Source organism: Natrix helvetica (genome assembly GCF_964273705.1).
Source record: "Natrix helvetica genome assembly, chromosome: 3".
Lineage (NCBI taxonomy): Eukaryota > Metazoa > Chordata > Lepidosauria > Squamata > Natricidae > Natrix > Natrix helvetica.
Window position 1 is genome coordinate 67,895,433 of NC_138549.1, and position 6,715 is coordinate 67,902,147.

Sequence of the window (6,715 nt, forward strand, 5' to 3'; positions counted from 1 at the left end):
CTAAAATTAATAATAATCCAGGTACAGGGAATTTCTTGTAGTGTTTTCCCCCTGCTTTTTTAATAGTGTTTTAACTGGAACTTTTAATCTCAACTACTATTACAAAATGTGGTTTTTCAATCTTCTTGCGCCATCTGCTGAAGAAGTAATGTACTAACTCTAAAATAACACAAATTCTGCAGCATGTAAAAACAGGAGAAAGATTAATACTATTTAATGTAGTCTATTCAATCTAAGCTTCAAAATTCAGTTGAAAATTATGAGACAACAACGAAGTAAAAAATGTATTACCATCTTGAAATCCAGCTGGGTGACTTTGGGCCAGTCACTCTCTCTCAGCCCAAACCATCTCACAAGATCGTTGTTATGGAGAAAATTGGAGGCAGAAAATTAGATATGTTCAGTGAATTGAACAAATGTACATAAAAATGAGAAAACAATCTATTCACCACCATCTGCTACTTAGTAATCTATTCATTTTTGCATATCTGTTAATTATTGTAGAGAAAACCTTGATTCGTTGAAGAGTAAAGAAGATGCTAGGTGATTCTGGGGCAATCTTTTTGGTATGGTAGGACTCAAAAGACACCAGTGATATCTCTGGAACTTATTCCAATATCACATGCTCTTCCCAGAAAATTAATGGCTTGAAATTTGTCACTTCAGTGCTAATAGCCATCCAGTCTCTGATCTTAATTGTGGTCGTTTCAAAATGACAAAGCTGAAAAATACTATATCTCTCAATTTGATTTGACTTGTTTTATTTGAAACCCAGCTTTTAATATTTTTACAGTTAATTCAAGGCAGCAAACATATTCCACATGTCTTCCTATTCCTGTTTGGACGCTGTCAGAAAGCAACTTTAACCTGGTAAGTTCTTCTTACTCATGAGCAAAGGATGAGATGAAAGCAAGATCATTATGTCACAGCAGAAAAAAAAGATCTGTTTGCAGGGCTTGTTTATACTATGGTTGCTATGTAAAATGCCAGGTTTTTTAATTTTTTGTATTAAGAAATGGATGGAAATTGTTCCTAAAATAGACATATCATACTTTTATCACAAAGCATCCTCCTGCCCCGCATTTGCCTCACTTCTGCTTTGCTCTTGTGTGATTTTGCCTCACATACTTTGCAGCTTTCATGCTCCCTATCTGTTGTGTGGACTTCAATACCCAGAATTCTGTAGCCAGCAACTCTTATTCTGGAAATTGAAATTCACACATCTAAAAGGTGCGAAATTTGAGGGGGGGGGGAGAAATGATGAGGTGTTGTCTTACCAAAGCAGGACCTAGCTAGCTTCTGACAACTAAAGTCACTGAAGAAAGCCAGATTCACTTAACTGCAGTGAACAACTGTGGCAAAGAAGCTGGTAAAATCAGCCACAAGTCACTTAACAATCTCCTTGCTTAGCAATGGAAATTCTGGTCCCAAATGTGATTGAGGACCCTACTTCTGTTTATGAAAAAATGGCCTTGTGTGTGTGTGCATGTCACATCTCCCTGATATTAAGCCTCAGCTGAATTCCCCCCCCCCCAACAATAATCGCTGTGTAGATAATGAGCAGTGCCCAGAGGTGGAGCTCTTGCTTCACAATCAGAAGGCTATGACTTAGAACCTAGGCAGAAGCTGATGTTTATCTCTCTAGCCGCAAAGAGAAAATATCTGCTGAGAACTCCATGTTGGCATCAGGAAAGGCTCAGCTTATTCAGTCACCGTGACTCCACCCCAATACAAGGGACTACAGGGTCGATATATAATACAGTTGTAGCTGTATTACAGGGTCGATATCTATCTATCTATATCTATCTATCTATCTATCTATCTATCTATCTATCTATCTATCTATCTATATATATATATATATATATATATATATATATAATCTATCTATACCTATCTTTATATCTATCTATATCTCTCTCTATCTCTATCTCTATCTATCTATATCTATATCTATATAGAAAGTCTCTCTTTCTCTCACAGCAGGCTAAGAAGTCTGTCCGACGGAGATGAATAGTCTGCCACACCTATTCATCTCCACCCGCTGCCTTTAATCTCCAGAGCTAGGGTGGGGCTGCGCTAGCAGCAGTGGCTCTTCCGTCCCAAGGATCGGCCCATAGAATTCCACTGCTCTCCTCTCTTCCGCACATCCATGTGTCAGGCACTGGACCCAGCTGTTCCTCCTCTTCTTCATCAGCCTCCTCCAGACCTGGGGGTGTTGACTCTTCATCTGAGGGCTGATGGACCGCCCAGGTTCCGCCTCTGTCTGTATCTCTGACAGCTCCATTCCCTCTTCTCCCTCAGAGCTCTCAGCTTGCCTGATGTTGGCCATGATTCCCACACCGCCTCCTCATCTGATTTGGCTGCTGGAGGGGCTAGCAGCCAACAGGCCACAACAAGTTGTCTTTTGTACTCTGGATATTTATGTAATATTTATGAGATGATGCTAGTAACAAATGTCTTTGTAATGCAGACACCGGAGGAATACCTGTTCTTTTGTTTCTGTATGACAATGTCCAGGGGGCGGCATTGTCTCTCTGGATGGGAAATCTCCCTGTATTGGTCTACAAGGACAGCTGAGGAGAGGGCATCGCATAATGCCAGAGTAAAGGCCCTCTAGTGCCTAGGTACTTTGAGATTAGTGAAGTATAGCATGGGGGAGGCAGACTGCCAGTTGGATTCACTGTTAATAAAGATTGGAGACTTGGCTCTGTCCAATTGACGCTCTGTGTGTACTGCACACTATTTAATTACTTTTTTTGGCCTGATGACTAGAACGTTTTTCCTCTTCCGATGCCTGTGGTTGTGAGAGAGACATAAAGAAGAAAAGCTATCTGATTCATTATGACAACCGTTGATGTTGCCTGGTGATGCAGCAGCCCTGATGATGCAGCTTTTTATGCTGCATTTCTTGTACATTTTCCTACAAGGAAGGGAGCACAAAAATAAGCCAAAGATTTGAGATGGAAGGCTACGTATTTGGTGGAGTGGAAGGAGGAGGCTGGTGCCCAGGACTATTCACCCTAGATTCCTCCCACCCAATTTCTTCCCACTCTGTTCTTCCTCTCAATGTGCCCTGTGTCAAACTACCCACATAAGTGTTTCTTTGGGTTAAACAGCTGCATGTTCAATCACTCAATTTGTTCTTCTCCTTTCTAGCCTAATAGACATGATAGGATCTTACTCACCACTTCTGTCAGTGGCTGGGCAATAGGATGTCAGTGGCTAGCTATGTGTGGCTAGCTACTTCCTTCATCTTCCTTCAAGCGTCTTCCAAAAAAGAGAAGGCAGATGCAGACCTCATGTTTCTAAACACAACAAGGAACAAGCAGATTAGGAGGTGGCGTGGGGGTCATGGCCAGCATGAAGGCAAGCTGAGAGCTCTGAGGGAGAAGAGGGAATGGAGCTGTCAGAGATACACCTGTTCAGGTGATTCTCTGCCTTGCCTCTCTGTCTCCTGCTAAAGTTTCTAAGGAAAGAAAAGAAAAAGAGAGAGAGAAGGGTGAGGAGGGAAGAGAGGAAAAGTTAGACTAGCATTAATGTTATAGCATGCAAACTGTTTTCAATTTTTAAAAACCCTCATACAGTGCCAGAGGTGGGTTGCTCCCGGTTCGGCCCGGATCGGACGAACCGGTAGTGGTGGCAATGGGAGGCTCTGCCCACCTTCCCGGATGCTTCTGCGCATGCGCAGAATGTCATGCGCACACGACGAACCAGTAGCATTGGGATTTGCAACCCGCCTCTGTACAGTGCTATATACTGTAACGCAGACCATCATTTCCAGAGCTGACTGTTCAAATAAAGGGCCTATTACTAGCAAGCATTCATAGGTGCTTGATCCAGTAAATCTCTGTAATTATGTCAGAGTAGTTTCCTGGCATGGCCACACAAGGACAACAGGCAGTGAGTGACCTAGTATTTTAGGTGTGACCATGTAAGCAGAAACACATGAGTATAATTGAACGTGGAATTCATGTATGTGTGATACAATATCCTATCTCTTTTATGGATCTGTGCTTGTGTTTCTCTGCATGTGTATACATCCTGTTCAGTTTCCTTATTTCTCCCTTAAGTGTTGTGTCTCCTGCACAACACTTGGAGCAAATTTGTATTAAAACTAATTGTCCCAATTTGGTGTACAGCACAAGGAAGATGACACTGATAGACATATGCAGGAACTGTTATCTATGCAAAAGGGGGCTGAAACATTTTTTAAATGCAGAACAACAAGATAAAATTCAGACACAGGAAGTTGCCTCCCTAATTCACTAAGACTTAAGAAGGAGAGAGATGAAGCGCAATCAAGTTGCAAGATTATATTATCATAGCCAATCACAATAAAAGCAACTTTAGCCTTCCTATGGATCAATTTCCTGGTCTACCTAGTAGAACTGACACCTGATGGCCTTCAAATGATCTTCTTTTTCATCCAGGCAGCACAATGGGATATCAAATTCATGTTCAGTTTGGGCAAGACTATTCTAAGCGGTTTGACTACCACCATGAGCATAATAATATAGCCCTGGTATTTCTTTGAGTAACACTCCATCTTTCAAAGTCTGAGCAGCAACATCAGGGGATGGTGTTACTGGTAAAGAGAGGAAGAAGGACTCTTAGGTTTTGTCCTTATTAGAATTTAGAATGCCAGATAAACTTTTGCACAAGTTTATGGTCTGAGATCATTTACACTGGGTGAAAATATCTACAAGGGTATCACAAAAAAAAAAAAAAAACAACCCACAAATTCCAAAGTAGAGACCATTGACTCAGTAAGAAGTCTCGGTCTGACTAAAATTATTTGGAACATATCTGTCACCCAAGCTGCTTGCAGAAGTGGTCAGCCTGTGTTCAGTAGAGTTTGCAAAGGACCCCCCCCCCTCTAAGCTCCTGTTGACTTCCTCAGGATCTTTATGGGCAACCTGAGTCCAAGAATCTGCTACGACACATGGGTAGACTTTGAGGTTAAATCCAGACCCAGGTCAGCCTTCCCCAGTCTGGCAGGTATATTGGATCAAGTCTACCATCATCCTCAGCTGTTTAATAGTTAATGCCATTAACTACCTGGGTAATTCTACATGGCCTTCCATTCCTACTTCCATTTAAAGAAAGAAAAACATGGGTGGGGAGGGGTTACATGGCAAAATAAACTAAAAGCAAAGCCGTCCATAGAAAACTAATGATTCTTTTCACGATCACAGTAAGTCTGCATTTTAAACCATGGTTGGATAAACAACTGGAATGGTTGCTTAACTCATACTTCTATTTCTTCTTTTTTTAAATGTGAAATCATTTTATTGATTGTTCTCACTGACTGGTGTAAATGAATGTTGTGGGTAAGTTCTGCCTGGCATTTTTGTACCCACGAAGTAACTTCAAACATAACATTGCAGGTCTTTCACACCAGAAAGCTTACCAAGTCCTCACTTCCTGAACTCTGTGTGAGACCACAAATGCAGACAGCAAAGGTTGAACATCATCATAACTGTTGAAGTAGCTCTGCCATTCTCAGATGCTGCCTTTTGAAAAGTTGCTTCTGTTTTTTGTGATCCGACACAACACAGGTGTGTTGGGAAGTGAAGACCATCTGGAGGCTTCTCTGGCTGCTGAATGGTAATAGTGATATGTCCCTCTCCCTCTCTCAGCCTCTCCAATTGAAGAGAGAAAATTCAAATTTAAAATTCTTTCCATCTCTTCCCCAACTTGTAAGCCCACCAACTGACATTGAAGTTGGTCTGACTTCCCAGAACTTGTAAAATTTATTTTCATTTTTTTTCTTCATTTTTTTTAAAGGGACGATTCAAACTCATTTTCAAAGTTATATATATATGAAAAAACTTCACCCAGAAAAGAAAGCTAAAAGCTAACCAAAGTGTAACAGAAAACTAAGGGTCACTACATAACATTAATTCCAGCTGAGCTAACTCTTGCACATAGAGAAATATTTCACTGCTGTGGAAAAATTATGTACCGTATTTTTCGGAGTTTAAGACGCACCTTTTTTCCTCAAAAAAGAGGCTGAAAATCTGGGTGTGTCTTATACATTGAATACAGCATTTTTTGCCTCCCGAAGCCCCGTCCCCTTCACCAAAATGGCCGTGCATACCCTTATGGAGGCTTTCAGAGAGCTCCTGGGAACTAGGGAGGGCAGAAATTAGCAAAAAATGGGCCATTTTTTGCTCAATTTTGCCCCCCGCTGCCCCCAGCAGCACTCTATAAGCCTCCATAAGGCTATGCATGCAATTTTTTTGACAAAAAACAGGGCCATTTTCATGAAAAACAGGCCATTTTTTGCTCATTTTTGCCCCCCATTCCCCCAAAAGCACTCTGCAAGCCCCCCCCAAGCTATTCATGCCTTTTTAAAAAAAAAACGGGCCCGTTTTCACAAAAAGTGGGCTGTTTTGGGGAGGTTTGCAGAGTGCAAAAACCTTTTTTTTCCTTTCGGAAAGCTCTTTAGTTAAAGTGATTGATGAGAATTAGATTGATCAAGTGCTGTGCCAGCAGAAACAAAGTCTTAGGTGCTGCATATTGTCAGTGATTTCTTTGTCCAGCACATGGATAAGTACACCTGGAAACATCTACCTACCTACCTACCTACCTACCTACTCTCTCTCTCTCTCTCCCTAGCTACCTACTGTATTTCTGTCTCTCTTTCTCTATCCCTCTATCTACCTACCTATCTACTCTCTCTCTCTCCCTACCTATCTACTGTATTTCT